The 18,031-nt window shown below is 36.5% G+C and overlaps 15 non-coding genes across 15 annotated transcripts; all 15 read right to left on the reverse strand.

Moving 5' to 3' along the window:
* Nucleotides 1–189: 189 nt before the first annotated feature.
* On the reverse strand, nt 190–261 carry TRNAP-UGG (transfer RNA proline (anticodon UGG)). The gene has a single exon. It is a non-coding gene; the product is annotated as a tRNA-Pro (tRNA).
* A 1,026-nt stretch (nt 262–1,287) lies between these two features.
* On the reverse strand, nt 1,288–1,359 carry TRNAP-UGG (transfer RNA proline (anticodon UGG)). The gene has a single exon. It is a non-coding gene; the product is annotated as a tRNA-Pro (tRNA).
* Nucleotides 1,360–2,748: 1,389 nt separating this feature from the next.
* On the reverse strand, nt 2,749–2,820 carry TRNAP-UGG (transfer RNA proline (anticodon UGG)). The gene has a single exon. It is a non-coding gene; the product is annotated as a tRNA-Pro (tRNA).
* Nucleotides 2,821–3,844: 1,024 nt separating this feature from the next.
* On the reverse strand, nt 3,845–3,916 carry TRNAP-UGG (transfer RNA proline (anticodon UGG)). Its single transcript has one exon. It is a non-coding gene; the product is annotated as a tRNA-Pro (tRNA).
* Nucleotides 3,917–5,306: 1,390 nt separating this feature from the next.
* On the reverse strand, nt 5,307–5,378 carry TRNAP-UGG (transfer RNA proline (anticodon UGG)). The gene has a single exon. It is a non-coding gene; the product is annotated as a tRNA-Pro (tRNA).
* Nucleotides 5,379–6,402: 1,024 nt separating this feature from the next.
* TRNAP-UGG (transfer RNA proline (anticodon UGG)) lies at nt 6,403–6,474 on the reverse strand. Its single transcript has one exon. It is a non-coding gene; the product is annotated as a tRNA-Pro (tRNA).
* Nucleotides 6,475–7,872: 1,398 nt separating this feature from the next.
* On the reverse strand, nt 7,873–7,944 carry TRNAP-UGG (transfer RNA proline (anticodon UGG)). The gene has a single exon. It is a non-coding gene; the product is annotated as a tRNA-Pro (tRNA).
* A 294-nt stretch (nt 7,945–8,238) lies between these two features.
* On the reverse strand, nt 8,239–8,310 carry TRNAP-UGG (transfer RNA proline (anticodon UGG)). Its single transcript has one exon. It is a non-coding gene; the product is annotated as a tRNA-Pro (tRNA).
* Nucleotides 8,311–8,976: 666 nt separating this feature from the next.
* Nucleotides 8,977–9,048, reverse strand: TRNAP-UGG (transfer RNA proline (anticodon UGG)). Its single transcript has one exon. It is a non-coding gene; the product is annotated as a tRNA-Pro (tRNA).
* Nucleotides 9,049–10,075: 1,027 nt separating this feature from the next.
* On the reverse strand, nt 10,076–10,147 carry TRNAP-UGG (transfer RNA proline (anticodon UGG)). The gene has a single exon. It is a non-coding gene; the product is annotated as a tRNA-Pro (tRNA).
* Nucleotides 10,148–11,174: 1,027 nt separating this feature from the next.
* Nucleotides 11,175–11,246, reverse strand: TRNAP-UGG (transfer RNA proline (anticodon UGG)). The gene has a single exon. It is a non-coding gene; the product is annotated as a tRNA-Pro (tRNA).
* A 2,120-nt stretch (nt 11,247–13,366) lies between these two features.
* TRNAP-UGG (transfer RNA proline (anticodon UGG)) lies at nt 13,367–13,438 on the reverse strand. Its single transcript has one exon. It is a non-coding gene; the product is annotated as a tRNA-Pro (tRNA).
* A 665-nt stretch (nt 13,439–14,103) lies between these two features.
* TRNAP-UGG (transfer RNA proline (anticodon UGG)) lies at nt 14,104–14,175 on the reverse strand. The gene has a single exon. It is a non-coding gene; the product is annotated as a tRNA-Pro (tRNA).
* Nucleotides 14,176–15,565: 1,390 nt separating this feature from the next.
* On the reverse strand, nt 15,566–15,637 carry TRNAP-UGG (transfer RNA proline (anticodon UGG)). The gene has a single exon. It is a non-coding gene; the product is annotated as a tRNA-Pro (tRNA).
* Nucleotides 15,638–16,662: 1,025 nt separating this feature from the next.
* Nucleotides 16,663–16,734, reverse strand: TRNAP-UGG (transfer RNA proline (anticodon UGG)). The gene has a single exon. It is a non-coding gene; the product is annotated as a tRNA-Pro (tRNA).
* Between the last annotated feature and the right edge of the window lie 1,297 nt (nt 16,735–18,031).

Below are 18,031 nucleotides of genomic sequence, written 5' to 3' on the forward strand. Positions count from 1 at the left end.
GTGTTATGTTACTGAGATAATGGGGAATGTGTTTTTTTACCCAAAGTACCACCATATGGTTGAAAATGTCCTAAATACTCATAAGTAATTACAAACTAATTGTGTAAAATGGCAAGAGCAAAATTCAATTGATGCTTTGAAATCAAGCATGTAACATCAATCATGGGCTCTAAAAGGCAGCTAAATGCTGGGCTCGTCCGGGATTTGAACCCGGGACCTCTCGCACCCAAAGCGAGAATCATACCCCTAGACCAACGAGCCACCCCTGAAAACTTCTCACGTCAGAATAATTTTTTTTTTAAAGTGAAACTCATATTATTTATGTAATAATTGAAAGAGCTGGATAAAATAGTTGATGTATTTTGTTGTATTATGTTACTGAGATAATGGGGAATGTGTTTTTTACCCAAAGTACCACCATATGGTTGAAAATGTCCTAAATACTCATAAGTAATTACAAACTAATTGTGTAAAATGGCAAGAGCAAAATTCAATTGATGCTTTGAAATCAAGCATTTAACATCAATCATGGGCTCTAAAAGGCAGCTAAATGCTGGGCTCGTCCGGGATTTGAACCCGGGACCTCTCGCACCCAAAGCAAGAATCATACCCCTAGACCAACGAGCCACCCCTGAAAACTTCTCACGTCAGAATAATTTTTTTTTTAAAGTGAAACTCATATTATTTATGTAATAATTGAAAGAGCTGGATAAAATAGTTGATGTATTTTGTTGTATTATGTTACTGAGATAATGGGGAATGTGTTTTTTTACCCAAAGTACCACCATATGGTTGAAAATGTCCTAAATACTCATAAGTAATTACAAACTAATTGTGTAAAATGGCAAGAGCAAAATTCAATTGATGCTTTGAAATCAAGCATGTAACATCAATCATGGGCTCTAAAAGGCAGCTAAATGCTGGGCTCGTCCGGGATTTGAAGCCGGGACCTCTCGCACCCAAAGCGAGAATCATACCCCTAGACCAACGAGCCACCCCTGAAAACTTCTCACGTCACAATATTTTTTTTTTTAAAGTTAAACTCATTATATACGTAATAATGCAGAGTGCTGGATAAAATATTTAATGAATATTGTTGTGTTATGTTACTGAGATAATGGGGAATGTGTTTTTTTACCCAAAGTACCACCATATGGTTGAAAATGTCCTAAATACTCATAAGTAATTACAAACTAATTGTGTAAAATGGCAAGAGCAAAATTCAATTGATGCTTTGAAATCAAGCATGTAACATCAATCATGGGCTCTAAAAGGCAGCTAAATGCTGGGCTCGTCCGGGATTTGAACCCGGGACCTCTCGCACCCAAAGCGAGAATCATACCCCTAGACCAACGAGCCACCCCTGAAAACTTCTCACGTCAGAATAATTTTTTTTTTAAAGTGAAACTCATATTATTTATGTAATAATTGAAAGAGCTGGATAAAATAGTTGATGTATTTTGTTGTATTATGTTACTGAGATAATGGGGAATGTGTTTTTTTACCCAAAGTACCACCATATGGTTGAAAATGTCCTAAATACTCATAAGTAATTACAAACTAATTGTGTAAAATGGCAAGAGCAAAATTCAATTGATGCTTTGAAATCAAGCATTTAACATCAATCATGGGCTCTAAAAGGCAGCTAAATGCTGGGCTCGTCCGGGATTTGAAGCCGGGACCTCTCGCACCCAAAGCGAGAATCATACCCCTAGACCAACGAGCCACCCCTGAAAACTTCTCACGTCACAATATTTTTTTTTTAAAGTGAAACTCATTATATACGTAATAATGCAGAGTGCTGGATAAAATAGTTGATGTATTTTGTTGTATTATGTTACTGAGATAATGGGGAATGTGTTTTTTTACCCAAAGTACCACCATATGGTTGAAAATGTCCTAAATACTCATAAGTAATTGCAAACTAATTGTGTAAAATGGCAAGAGCAAAATTCAATTGATGCTTTGAAATCAAGCATGTAACATCAATCATGGGCTCTAAAAGGCAGCTAAATGCTGGGCTCGTCCGGGATTTGAAGCCGGGACCTCTCGCACCCAAAGCGAGAATCATACCCCTAGACCAACGAGCCACCCCTGAAAACTTCTCACGTCACAATATTTTTTTTTTTAAAGTGAAACTCATTATATACGTAATAATGCAGAGTGCTGGATAAAATATTTAATGAATATTGTTGTGTTATGTTACTGAGATAATGGGGAATGTGTTTTTTTACCCAAAGTACCACCATATGGTTGAAAATGTCCTAAATACTCATAAGTAATTACAAACTAATTGTGTAAAATGGCAAGAGCAAAATTCAATTGATGCTTTGAAATCAAGCATGTAACATCAATCATGGGCTCTAAAAGGCAGCTAAATGCTGGGCTCGTCCGGGATTTGAAGCCGGGACCTCTCGCACCCAAAGCGAGAATCATACCCCTAGACCAACGAGCCACCCCTGAAAACTTCTCACGTCACAATATTTTTTTTTTTAAAGTGAAACTCATTATATACGTAATAATGCAGAGTGCTGGATAAAATATTTAATGAATATTGTTGTGTTATGTTACTGAGATAATGGGGAATGTGTTTTTTTACCCAAAGTACCACCATATGGTTGAAAATGTCCTAAATACTCATAAGTAATTACAAACTAATTGTGTAAAATGGCAAGAGCAAAATTCAATTGATGCTTTGAAATCAAGCATGTAACATCAATCATGGGCTCTAAAAGGCAGCTAAATGCTGGGCTCGTCCGGGATTTGAACCCGGGACCTCTCGCACCCAAAGCGAGAATCATACCCCTAGACCAACGAGCCACCCCTGAAAACTTCTCACGTCAGAATAATTTTTTTTTTAAAGTGAAACTCATATTATTTATGTAATAATTGAAAGAGCTGGATAAAATAGTTGATGTATTTTGTTGTATTATGTTACTGAGATAATGGGGAATGTGTTTTTTTACCCAAAGTACCACCATATGGTTGAAAATGTCCTAAATACTCATAAGTAATTACAAACTAATTGTGTAAAATGGCAAGAGCAAAATTCAATTGATGCTTTGAAATCAAGCATTTAACATCAATCATGGGCTCTAAAAGGCAGCTAAATGCTGGGCTCGTCCGGGATTTGAAGCCGGGACCTCTCGCACCCAAAGCGAGAATCATACCCCTAGACCAACGAGCCACCCCTGAAAACTTCTCACGTCACAATATTTTTTTTTTAAAGTGAAACTCATTATATACGTAATAATGCAGAGTGCTGGATAAAATAGTTGATGTATTTTGTTGTATTATGTTACTGAGATAATGGGGAATGTGTTTTTTTACCCAAAGTACCACCATATGGTTGAAAATGTCCTAAATACTCATAAGTAATTGCAAACTAATTGTGTAAAATGGCAAGAGCAAAATTCAATTGATGCTTTGAAATCAAGCATGTAACATCAATCATGGGCTCTAAAAGGCAGCTAAATGCTGGGCTCGTCCGGGATTTGAAGCCGGGACCTCTCGCACCCAAAGCGAGAATCATACCCCTAGACCAACGAGCCACCCCTGAAAACTTCTCACGTCACAATATTTTTTTTTTTAAAGTGAAACTCATTATATACGTAATAATGCAGAGTGCTGGATAAAATATTTAATGAATATTGTTGTGTTATGTTACTGAGATAATGGGGAATGTGTTTTTTTACCCAAAGTACCACCATATGGTTGAAAATGTCCTAAATACTCATAAGTAATTACAAACTAATTGTGTAAAATGGCAAGAGCAAAATTCAATTGATGCTTTGAAATCAAGCATGTAACATCAATCATGGGCTCTAAAAGGCAGCTAAATGCTGGGCTCGTCCGGGATTTGAACCCGGGACCTCTCGCACCCAAAGCGAGAATCATACCCCTAGACCAACGAGCCACCCCTGAAAACTTCTCACGTCAGAATAATTTTTTTTTTAAAGTGAAACTCATATTATTTATGTAATAATTGAAAGAGCTGGATAAAATAGTTGATGTATTTTGTTGTATTATGTTACTGAGATAATGGGGAATGTGTTTTTTTACCCAAAGTACCACCATATGGTTGAAAATGTCCTAAATACTCATAAGTAATTACAAACTAATTGTGTAAAATGGCAAGAGCAAAATTCAATTGATGCTTTGAAATCAAGCATTTAACATCAATCATGGGCTCTAAAAGGCAGCTAAATGCTGGGCTCGTCCGGGATTTGAAGCCGGGACCTCTCGCACCCAAAGCGAGAATCATACCCCTAGACCAACGAGCCACCCCTGAAAACTTCTCACGTCACAATATTTTTTTTTTTAAAGTGAAACTCATTATATACGTAATAATGCAGAGTGCTGGATAAAATAGTTGATGTATTTTGTTGTATTATGTTACTGAGATAATGGGGAATGTGTTTTTTTACCCAAAGTACCACCATATGGTTGAAAATGTCCTAAATACTCATAAGTAATTGCAAACTAATTGTGTAAAATGGCAAGAGCAAAATTCAATTGATGCTTTGAAATCAAGCATGTAACATCAATCATGGGCTCTAAAAGGCAGCTAAATGCTGGGCTCGTCCGGGATTTGAAGCCGGGACCTCTCGCACCCAAAGCGAGAATCATACCCCTAGACCAACGAGCCACCCCTGAAAACTTCTCACGTCACAATATTTTTTTTTTTAAAGTGAAACTCATTATATACGTAATAATGCAGAGTGCTGGATAAAATATTTAATGAATATTGTTGTGTTATGTTACTGAGATAATGGGGAATGTGTTTTTTTACCCAAAGTACCACCATATGGTTGAAAATGTCCTAAATACTCATAAGTAATTACAAACTAATTGTGTAAAATGGCAAGAGCAAAATTCAATTGATGCTTTGAAATCAAGCATGTAACATCAATCATGGGCTCTAAAAGGCAGCTAAATGCTGGGCTCGTCCGGGATTTGAAGCCGGGACCTCTCGCACCCAAAGCGAGAATCATACCCCTAGACCAACGAGCCACCCCTGAAAACTTCTCACGTCACAATATTTATTTTTTTAAAGTGAAACTCATTATATACGTAATAATGCAGAGTGCTGGATAAAATATTTAATGAATATTGTTGTGTTATGTTACTGAGATAATGGGGAATGTGTTTTTTTACCCAAAGTACCACCATATGGTTGAAAATGTCCTAAATACTCATAAGTAATTACAAACTAATTGTGTAAAATGGCAAGAGCAAAATTCAATTGATGCTTTGAAATCAAGCATGTAACATCAATCATGGGCTCTAAAAGGCAGCTAAATGCTGGGCTCGTCCGGGATTTGAACCCGGGACCTCTCGCACCCAAAGCGAGAATCATACCCCTAGACCAACGAGCCACCCCTGAAAACTTCTCACGTCAGAATAATTTTTTTTTTAAAGTGAAACTCATATTATTTATGTAATAATTGAAAGAGCTGGATAAAATAGTTGATGTATTTTGTTGTATTATGTTACTGAGATAATGGGGAATGTGTTTTTTTACCCAAAGTACCACCATATGGTTGAAAATGTCCTAAATACTCATAAGTAATTACAAACTAATTGTGTAAAATGGCAAGAGCAAAATTCAATTGATGCTTTGAAATCAAGCATTTAACATCAATCATGGGCTCTAAAAGGCAGCTAAATGCTGGGCTCGTCCGGGATTTGAAGCCGGGACCTCTCGCACCCAAAGCGAGAATCATACCCCTAGACCAACGAGCCACCCCTGAAAACTTCTCACGTCACAATATTTTTTTTTTAAAGTGAAACTCATTATATACGTAATAATGCAGAGTGCTGGATAAAATAGTTGATGTATTTTGTTGTATTATGTTACTGAGATAATGGGGAATGTGTTTTTTTACCCAAAGTACCACCATATGGTTGAAAATGTCCTAAATACTCATAAGTAATTGCAAACTAATTGTGTAAAATGGCAAGAGCAAAATTCAATTGATGCTTTGAAATCAAGCATGTAACATCAATCATGGGCTCTAAAAGGCAGCTAAATGCTGGGCTCGTCCGGGATTTGAAGCCGGGACCTCTCGCACCCAAAGCGAGAATCATACCCCTAGACCAACGAGCCACCCCTGAAAACTTCTCACGTCACAATATTTTTTTTTTTAAAGTGAAACTCATTATATACGTAATAATGCAGAGTGCTGGATAAAATATTTAATGAATATTGTTGTGTTATGTTACTGAGATAATGGGGAATGTGTTTTTTTACCCAAAGTACCACCATACGGTTGAAAATGTCCTAAATACTCATAAGTAATTACAAACTAATTGTGTAAAATGGCAAGAGCAAAATTCAATTGATGCTTTGAAATCAAGCATGTAACATCAATCATGGGCTCTAAAAGGCAGCTAAATGCTGGGCTCGTCCGGGATTTGAACCCGGGACCTCTCGCACCCAAAGCGAGAATCATACCCCTAGACCAACGAGCCACCCCTGAAAACTTCTCACGTCAGAATAATTTTTTTTTTAAAGTGAAACTCATATTATTTATGTAATAATTGAAAGAGCTGGATAAAATAGTTGATGTATTTTGTTGTATTATGTTACTGAGATAATGGGGAATGTGTTTTTTTACCCAAAGTACCACCATATGGTTGAAAATGTCCTAAATACTCATAAGTAATTACAAACTAATTGTGTAAAATGGCAAGAGCAAAATTCAATTGATGCTTTGAAATCAAGCATTTAACATCAATCATGGGCTCTAAAAGGCAGCTAAATGCTGGGCTCGTCCGGGATTTGAAGCCGGGACCTCTCGCACCCAAAGCGAGAATCATACCCCTAGACCAACGAGCCACCCCTGAAAACTTCTCACGTCACAATATTTTTTTTTTTAAAGTGAAACTCATTATATACGTAATAATGCAGAGTGCTGGATAAAATAGTTGATGTATTTTGTTGTATTATGTTACTGAGATAATGGGGAATGTGTTTTTTTACCCAAAGTACCACCATATGGTTGAAAATGTCCTAAATACTCATAAGTAATTACAAACTAATTGTGTAAAATGGCAAGAGCAAAATTCAATTGATGCTTTGAAATCAAGCATGTAACATCAATCATGGGCTCTAAAAGGCAGCTAAATGCTGGGCTCGTCCGGGATTTGAACCCGGGACTTCTCGCACCCAAAGCGAGAATCATACCCCTAGACCAACGAGCCACCCCTGAAAACTTCTCACGTCAGAATATATTTTTTTTGAAAGTGAAACTCATATTATTTATGTAATAATTGAAAGAGCTGGATAAAATAGTTGATGTATTTTGTTGTATTATGTTACTGAGATAATGGGGAATGTGTTTTTTTTTACCTAAAGTACCACCACATGGTTGAAAATGTACTACATGCTCCTAAGTAATTACAAACTAATTGTGTAAAATGGCAAAAGCAAAATTCAATTGAGGCTTTGAAATCAAGCATGTAACATCAATCATGGGCTCTAAAAGGCAGCTAAATGCTGGGCTTGTCCGGGATTTGAACGCTGGGACCTCTTGCACCCTAAGCGAGAATCATACCCCTAGACCAACGAGCCACCCCTGAAAACTTCTCACGTCAGAATATATTTTTTTTTTTAAGTGAAACTCATATTATTTATGTAATAATTGAAAGAGCTGGATAAAATAGTTGATGTATTTTGTTGTATTATGTTACTGAGATAATGGGGAATGTGTTTTTTTACCCAAAGTACCACCATATGGTTGAAAATGTCCTAAATACTCATAAGTAATTACAAACTAATTGTGTAAAATGGCAAGAGCAAAATTCAATTGATGCTTTGAAATCAAGCATTTAACATCAATCATGGGCTCTAAAAGGCAGCTAAATGCTGGGCTCGTCCGGGATTTGAACCCGGGACCTCTCGCACCCAAAGCGAGAATCATACCCCTAGACCAACGAGCCACCCCTGAAAACTTCTCACGTCACAATATTTTTTTTTTTTAAAGTGAAACTCATTATATACGTAATAATGCAGAGTGCTGGATAAAATATTTAATGAATATTGTTGTGTTATGTTACTGAGATAATGGGGAATGTGTTTTTTTACCCAAAGTACCACCATATGGTTGAAAATGTCCTAAATACTCATAAGTAATTACAAACTAATTGTGTAAAATGGCAAGAGCAAAATTCAATTGATGCTTTGAAATCAAGCATTTAACATCAATCATGGGCTCTAAAAGGCAGCTAAATGCTGGGCTCGTCCGGGATTTGAACCCGGGACCTCTCGCACCCAAAGCGAGAATCATACCCCTAGACCAACGAGCCACCCCTGAAAACTTCTCACGTCAGAATATATTTTTTTTGAAAGTGAAACTCATATTATTTATGTAATAATTGAAAGAGCTGGATAAAATAGTTGATGTATTTTGTTGTATTATGTTACTGAGATAATGGGGAATGTGTTTTTTTTTACCTAAAGTACCACCACATGGTTGAAAATGTACTACATGCTCCTAAGTAATTACAAACTAATTGTGTAAAATGGCAAAAGCAAAATTCAATTGAGGCTTTGAAATCAAGCATGTAACATCAATCATGGGCTCTAAAAGGCAGCTAAATGCTGGGCTTGTCCGGGATTTGAACGCTGGGACCTCTTGCACCCTAAGCGAGAATCATACCCCTAGACCAACGAGCCACCCCTGAAAACTTCTCACGTCAGAATATATATTTTTTTTTAAGTGAAACTCATATTATTTATGTAATAATTGAAAGAGCTGGATAAAATAGTTGATGTATTTTGTTGTATTATGTTACTGAGATAATGGGGAATGTGTTTTTTTACCCAAAGTACCACCATATGGTTGAAAATGTCCTAAATACTCATAAGTAATTACAAACTAATTGTGTAAAATGGCAAGAGCAAAATTCAATTGATGCTTTGAAATCAAGCATTTAACATCAATCATGGGCTCTAAAAGGCAGCTAAATGCTGGGCTCGTCCGGGATTTGAACCCGGGACCTCTCGCACCCAAAGCGAGAATCATACCCCTAGACCAACGAGCCACCCCTGAAAACTTCTCACGTCACAATATTTTTTTTTTTTAAAGTGAAACTCATTATATACGTAATAATGCAGAGTGCTGGATAAAATATTTAATGAATATTGTTGTGTTATGTTACTGAGATAATGGGGAATGTGTTTTTTTACCCAAAGTACCACCATATGGTTGAAAATGTCCTAAATACTCATAAGTAATTACAAACTAATTGTGTAAAATGGCAAGAGCAAAATTCAATTGATGCTTTGAAATCAAGCATTTAACATCAATCATGGGCTCTAAAAGGCAGCTAAATGCTGGGCTCGTCCGGGATTTGAACCCGGGACCTCTCGCACCCAAAGCAAGAATCATACCCCTAGACCAACGAGCCACCCCTTAAAACTTCTCAAGTCAGAATAAATTTTTTTTTTAAAGTGAAACTCATATTATTTATGTAATAATTGAAAGAGCTGGATAAAATAGTTGATGTATTTTGTTGTATTATGTTACTGAGATAATGGGGAATGTGTTTTTTTACCCAAAGTACCACCATATGGTTGAAAATGTCCTAAATACTCATAAGTAATTACAAACTAATTGTGTAAAATGGCAAGAGCAAAATTCAATTGATGCTTTGAAATCAAGCATGTAACATCAATCATGGGCTCTAAAAGGCAGCTAAATGCTGGGCTCGTCCGGGATTTGAAGCCAGGACCTCTCGCACCCAAAGCGAGAATCATACCCCTAGACCAACGAGCCACCCCTGAAAACTTCTCACGTCACAATATTTTTTTTTTTAAAGTGAAACTCATTATATACGTAATAATGCAGAGTGCTGGATAAAATATTTAATGAATATTGTTGTGTTATGTTACTGAGATAATGGGGAATGTGTTTTTTTACCCAAAGTACCACCATATGGTTGAAAATTTCCTAAATACTCATAAGTAATTACAAACTAATTGTGTAAAATGGCAAGAGCAAAATTCAATTGATGCTTTGAAATCAAGCATTTAACATCAATCATGGGCTCTAAAAGGCAGCTAAATGCTGGGCTCGTCCGGGATTTGAACCCGGGACCTCTCGCACCCAAAGCGAGAATCATACCCCTAGACCAACGAGCCACCCCTGAAAACTTCTCACGTCAGAACAATTTTTTTTTTAAAGTGAAACTCATATTATTTATGTAATAATTGAAAGAGCTGGATAAAATAGTTGATGTATTTTGTTGTATTATGTTACTGAGATAATGGGGAATGTGTTTTTTTACCCAAAGTACCACCATATGGTTGAAAATGTCCTAAATACTCATAAGTAATTACAAACTAATTGTGTAAAATGGCAAGAGCAAAATTCAATTGATGCTTTGAAATCAAGCATTTAACATCAATCATGGGCTCTAAAAGGCAGCTAAATGCTGGGCTCGTCCGGGATTTGAACCCGGGACCTCTCGCACCCAAAGCAAGAATCATACCCCTAGACCAACGAGCCACCCCTGAAAACTTCTCAAGTCAGAATAAATTTTTTTTTAAAGTGAAACTCATATTATTTATGTAATAATTGAAAGAGCTGGATAAAATAGTTGATGTATTTTGTTGTATTATGTTACTGAGATAATGGGGAATGTGTTTTTTTACCCAAAGTACCACCATATGGTTGAAAATGTCCTAAATACTCATAAGTAATTACAAACTAATTGTGTAAAATGGCAAGAGCAAAATTCAATTGATGCTTTGAAATCAAGCATGTAACATCAATCATGGGCTCTAAAAGGCAGCTAAATGCTGGGCTCGTCCGGGATTTGAAGCCAGGACCTCTCGCACCCAAAGCGAGAATCATACCCCTAGACCAACGAGCCACCCCTGAAAACTTCTCACGTCACAATATTTTTTTTTTTAAAGTGAAACTCATTATATACGTAATAATGCAGAGTGCTGGATAAAATATTTAATGAATATTGTTGTGTTATGTTACTGAGATAATGGGGAATGTGTTTTTTTACCCAAAGTACCACCATATGGTTGAAAATGTCCTAAATACTCATAAGTAATTACAAACTAATTGTGTAAAATGGCAAGAGCAAAATTCAATTGATGCTTTGAAATCAAGCATTTAACATCAATCATGGGCTCTAAAAGGCAGCTAAATGCTGGGCTCGTCCGGGATTTGAACCCGGGACCTCTCGCACCCAAAGCGAGAATCATACCCCTAGACCAACGAGCCACCCCTGAAAACTTCTCACGTCAGAACAATTTTTTTTTTAAAGTGAAACTCATATTATTTATGTAATAATTGAAAGAGCTGGATAAAATAGTTGATGTATTTTGTTGTATTATGTTACTGAGATAATGGGGAATGTGTTTTTTTACCCAAAGTACCACCATATGGTTGAAAATGTCCTAAATACTCATAAGTAATTACAAACTAATTGTGTAAAATGGCAAGAGCAAAATTCAATTGATGCTTTGAAATCAAGCATTTAACATCAATCATGGGCTCTAAAAGGCAGCTAAATGCTGGGCTCGTCGGGGATTTGAAGCCGGGACCTCTCGCACCCAAAGCGAGAATCATACCCCTAGACCAACGAGCCACCCCTGAAAACTTCTCACGTCACAATATTTTTTTTTTTAAAGTGAAACTCATTATATACGTAATAATGCAGAGTGCTGGATAAAATAGTTGATGTATTTTGTTGTATTATGTTACTGAGATAATGGGGAATGTGTTTTTTTACCCAAAGTACCACCATATGGTTGAAAATGTCCTAAATACTCATAAGTAATTACAAACTAATTGTGTAAAATGGCAAGAGCAAAATTCAATTGATGCTTTGAAATCAAGCATGTAACATCAATCATGGGCTCTAAAAGGCAGCTAAATGCTGGGCTCGTCCGGGATTTGAAGCCGGGACCTCTCGCACCCAAAGCGAGAATCATACCCCTAGACCAACGAGCCACCCCTGAAAACTTCTCACGTCACAATATTTTTTTTTTTAAAGTGAAACTCCTTATATACGTAATAATGCAGAGTGCTGGATAAAATAGTTGATGTATTTTGTTGTATTATGTTACTGAGATAATGGGGAATGTGTTTTTTTACCCAAAGTACCACCATATGGTTGAAAATGTCCTAAATACTCATAAGTAATTACAAACTAATTGTGTAAAATGGCAAGAGCAAAATTCAATTGATGCTTTGAAATCAAGCATGTAACATCAATCATGGGCTCTAAAAGGCAGCTAAATGCTGGGCTCGTCGGGGATTTGAAGCCGGGACCTCTCGCACCCAAAGCGAGAATCATACCCCTAGACCAACGAGCCACCCCTGAAAACTTCTCACGTCACAATATTTTTTTTTTTAAAGTGAAACTCATTATATACGTAATAATGCAGAGTGCTGGATAAAATAGTTGATGTATTTTGTTGTATTATGTTACTGAGATAATGGGGAATGTGTTTTTTTACCCAAAGTACCACCATATGGTTGAAAATGTCCTAAATACTCATAAGTAATTACAAACTAATTGTGTAAAATGGCAAGAGCAAAATTCAATTGATGCTTTGAAATCAAGCATGTAACATCAATCATGGGCTCTAAAAGGCAGCTAAATGCTGGGCTCGTCGGGGATTTGAAGCCGGGACCTCTCGCACCCAAAGCGAGAATCATACCCCTAGACCAACGAGCCACCCCTGAAAACTTCTCACGTCACAATATTTTTTTTTTTAAAGTGAAACTCATTATATACGTAATAATGCAGAGTGCTGGATAAAATAGTTGATGTATTTTGTTGTATTATGTTACTGAGATAATGGGGAATGTGTTTTTTTACCCAAAGTACCACCATATGGTTGAAAATGTCCTAAATACTCATAAGTAATTACAAACTAATTGTGTAAAATGGCAAGAGCAAAATTCAATTGATGCTTTGAAATCAAGCATGTAACATCAATCATGGGCTCTAAAAGGCAGCTAAATGCTGGGCTCGTCCGGGATTTGAAGCCGGGACCTCTCGCACCCAAAGCGAGAATCATACCCCTAGACCAACGAGCCACCCCTGAAAACTTCTCACGTCACAATATTTTTTTTTTTAAAGTGAAACTCCTTATATACGTAATAATGCAGAGTGCTGGATAAAATAGTTGATGTATTTTGTTGTATTATGTTACTGAGATAATGGGGAATGTGTTTTTTTACCCAAAGTACCACCATATGGTTGAAAATGTCCTAAATACTCATAAGTACTTACAAACTAATTGTGTAAAATGGCAAGAGCAAAATTCAATTGATGCTTTGAAATCAAGCATGTAACATCAATCATGGGCTCTAAAAGGCAGCTAAATGCTGGGCTCGTCCGGGATTTGAACCCGGGACCTCTCGCACCCAAAGCGAGAATCATACCCCTAGACCAACGAGCCACCCCTGAAAACTTCTCACGTCAGAATATATTTTTTTTGAAAGTAAAACTCATATTATTTATGTAATAATTGAAAGAGCTGGATAAAATAGTTGATGTATTTTGTTGTATTATGTTACTGAGATAATGGGGAATGTGTTTTTTTTTACCTAAAGTACCACCACATGGTTGAAAATGTACTACATGCTCCTAAGTAATTACAAACTAATTGTGTAAAATGGCAAAAGCAAAATTCAATTGAGGCTTTGAAATCAAGCATGTAACATCAATCATGGGCTCTAAAAGGCAGCTAAATGCTGGGCTTGTCCGGGATTTGAACGCTGGGACCTCTTGCACCCTAAGCGAGAATCATACCCCTAGACCAACGAGCCACCCCTGAAAACTTCTCACGTCAGAATATTTTTTTTTTTTAAGTGAAACTCATATTATTTATGTAATAATTGAAAGAGCTGGATAAAATAGTTGATGTATTTTGTTGTATTATGTTACTGAGATAATGGGGAATGTGTTTTTTTACCCAAAGTACCACCATATGGTTGAAAATGTCCTAAATACTCATAAGTAATTACAAACTAATTGTGTAAAATGGCAAGAGCAAAATTCAATTGATGCTTTGAAATCAAGCATTTAACATCAATCATGGGCTCTAAAAGGCAGCTAAATGCTGGGCTCGTCCGGGATTTGAACCCGGGACCTCTCGCACCCAAAGCGAGAATCATACCCCTAGACCAACGAGCCACCCCTGAAAACTTCTCACGTCACAATATTTTTTTTTAAAGTGAAACTCATATTATTTATGTAATAATTGAAAGAGCTGGATAAAATAGTTGATGTATTTTGTTGTATTATGTTACTGAGATAATGGGGAATGTGTTTTTTTACCCAAAGTACCACCATATGGTTGAAAATGTCCTAAATACTCATAAGTAATTACAAACTAATTGTGTAAAATGGCAAGAGCAAAATTCAATTGATGCTTTGAAATCAAGCATGTAACATCAATCATGGGCTCTAAAAGGCAGCTAAATGCTGGGCTCGTCCGGGATTTGAAGCCAGGACCTCTCGCACCCAAAGCGAGAATCATACCCCTAGACCAACGAGCCACCCCTGAAAACTTCTCACGTCACAATATTTTTTTTTTTAAAGTGAAACTCATTATATACGTAATAATGCAGAGTGCTGGATAAAATATTTAATGAATATTGTTGTGTTATGTTACTGAGATAATGGGGAATGTGTTTTTTTACCCAAAGTACCACCATATGGTTGAAAATGTCCTAAATACTCATAAGTAATTACAAACTAATTGTGTAAAATGGCAAGAGCAAAATTCAATTGATGCTTTGAAATCAAGCATTTAACATCAATCATGGGCTCTAAAAGGCAGCTAAATGCTGGGCTCGTCCGGGATTTGAACCCGGGACCTCTCGCACCCAAAGCAAGAATCATACCCCTAGACCAACGAGCCACCCCTGAAAACTTCTCAAGTCAGAATAAATTTTTTTTTAAAGTGAAACTCATATTATTTATGTAATAATTGAAAGAGCTGGATAAAATAGTTGATGTATTTTGTTGTATTATGTTACTGAGATAATGGGGAATGTGTTTTTTTACCCAAAGTACCACCATATGGTTGAAAATGTCCTAAATACTCATAAGTAATTACAAACTAATTGTGTAAAATGGCAAGAGCAAAATTCAATTGATGCTTTGAAATCAAGCATGTAACATCAATCATGGGCTCTAAAAGGCAGCTAAATGCTGGGCTCGACCGGGATTTGAAGCCAGGACCTCTCGCACCCAAAGCGAGAATCATACCCCTAGACCAACGAGCCACCCCTGAAAACTTCTCACGTCACAATATTTTTTTTTTTAAAGTGAAACTCATTATATACGTAATAATGCAGAGTGCTGGATAAAATATTTAATGAATATTGTTGTGTTATGTTACTGAGATAATGGGGAATGTGTTTTTTTACCCAAAGTACCACCATATGGTTGAAAATTTCCTAAATACTCATAAGTAATTACAAACTAATTGTGTAAAATGGCAAGAGCAAAATTCAATTGATGCTTTGAAATCAAGCATTTAACATCAATCATGGGCTCTAAAAGGCAGCTAAATGCTGGGCTCGTCCGGGATTTGAACCCGGGACCTCTCGCACCCAAAGCGAGAATCATACCCCTAGACCAACGAGCCACCCCTGAAAACTTCTCACGTCAGAACAATTTTTTTTTTAAAGTGAAACTCATATTATTTATGTAATAATTGAAAGAGCTGGATAAAATAGTTGATGTATTTTGTTGTATTATGTTACTGAGATAATGGGGAATGTGTTTTTTTACCCAAAGTACCACCATATGGTTGAAAATGTCCTAAATACTCATAAGTAATTACAAACTAATTGTGTAAAATGGCAAGAGCAAAATTCAATTGATGCTTTGAAATCAAGCATTTAACATCAATCATGGGCTCTAAAAGGCAGCTAAATGCTGGGCTCGTCGGGGATTTGAAGCCGGGACCTCTCGCACCCAAAGCGAGAATCATACCCCTAGACCAACGAGCCACCCCTGAAAACTTCTCACGTCACAATATTTTTTTTTTTAAAGTGAAACTCATTATATACGTAATAATGCAGAGTGCTGGATAAAATAGTTGATGTATTTTGTTGTATTATGTTACTGAGATAATGGGGAATGTGTTTTTTTACCCAAAGTACCACCATATGGTTGAAAATGTCCTAAATACTCATAAGTAATTACAAACTAATTGTGTAAAATGGCAAGAGCAAAATTCAATTGATGCTTTGAAATCAAGCATGTAACATCAATCATGGGCTCTAAAAGGCAGCTAAATGCTGGGCTCGTCCGGGATTTGAAGCCGGGACCTCTCGCACCCAAAGCGAGAATCATACCCCTAGACCAACGAGCCACCCCTGAAAACTTCTCACGTCACAATATTTTTTTTTTTAAAGTGAAACTCATTATATACGTAATAATGCAGAGTGCTGGATAAAATAGTTGATGTATTTTGTTGTATTATGTTACTGAGATAATGGGGAATGTGTTTTTTTACCCAAAGTACCACCATATGGTTGAAAATGTCCTAAATACTCATAAGTAATTACAAACTAATTGTGTAAAATGGCAAGAGCAAAATTCAATTGATGCTTTGAAATCAAGCATGTAACATCAATCATGGGCTCTAAAAGGCAGCTAAATGCTGGGCTCGTCCGGGATTTGAACCCGGGACCTCTCGCACCCAAAGCGAGAATCATACCCCTAGACCAACGAGCCACCCCTGAAAACTTCTCACGTCAGAATATATTTTTTTTGAAAGTGAAACTCATATTATTTATGTAATAATTGAAAGAGCTGGATAAAATAGTTGATGTATTTTGTTGTATTATGTTACTGAGATAATGGGGAATGTGTTTTTTTTTACCTAAAGTACCACCACATGGTTGAAAATGTACTACATGCTCCTAAGTAATTACAAACTAATTGTGTAAAATGGCAAAAGCAAAATTCAATTGAGGCTTTGAAATCAAGCATGTAACATCAATCATGGGCTCTAAAAGGCAGCTAAATGCTGGGCTTGTCCGGGATTTGAACGCTGGGACCTCTTGCACCCTAAGCGAGAATCATACCCCTAGACCAACGAGCCACCCCTGAAAACTTCTCACGTCACAATATTTTTTTTTTTTAAAGTGAAACTCATTATATACGTAATAATGCAGAGTGCTGGATAAAATATTTAATGAATATTGTTGTGTTATGTTACTGAGATAATGGGGAATGTGTTTTTTTACCCAAAGTACCACCATATGGTTGAAAATGTCCTAAATACTCATAAGTAATTACAAACTAATTGTGTAAAATGGCAAGAGCAAAATTCAATTGATGCTTTGAAATCAAGCATTTAACATCAATCATGGGCTCTAAAAGGCAGCTAAATGCTGGGCTCGTCCGGGATTTGAACCCGGGACCTCTCGCACCCAAAGCAAGAATCATACCCCTAGACCAACGAGCCACCCCTGAAAACTTCTCAAGTCAGAATAATTTTTTTTTTAAAGTGAAACTCATATTATTTATGTAATAATTGAAAGAGCTGGATAAAATAGTTGATGTATTTTGTTGTATTATGTTACTAAAATAATGGGGAATGTGTTTTTTTACCCAAAGTACCACCATATGGTTGAAAATGTCCTAAATACTCATAAGTAATTACAAACTAATTGTGTAAAATGGCAAGAGCAAAATTCAATTGATGCTTTGAAATCAAGCATGTAACATCAATCATGGGCTCTAAAAGGCAGCTAAATGCTGGGCTCGTCCGGGATTTGAAGCCAGGACCTCTCGCACCCAAAGCGAGAATCATACCCCTAGACCAACGAGCCACCCCTGAAAACTTCTCACGTCACAATATTTTTTTTTTTAAAGTGAAACTCATTATATACGTAATAATGCAGAGTGCTGGATAAAATATTTAATGAATATTGTTGTGTTATGTTACTGAGATAATGGGGAATGTGTTTTTTTACCCAAAGTACCACCATATGGTTGAAAATGTCCTAAATACTCATAAGTAATT

The sequence above is a fragment of the Crinia signifera genome, chromosome 6 (genome assembly GCF_055691185.1).
Source record: "Crinia signifera chromosome 6, ASM5569118v1, whole genome shotgun sequence".
Classification (NCBI taxonomy): Eukaryota; Metazoa; Chordata; class Amphibia; order Anura; family Myobatrachidae; genus Crinia; species Crinia signifera.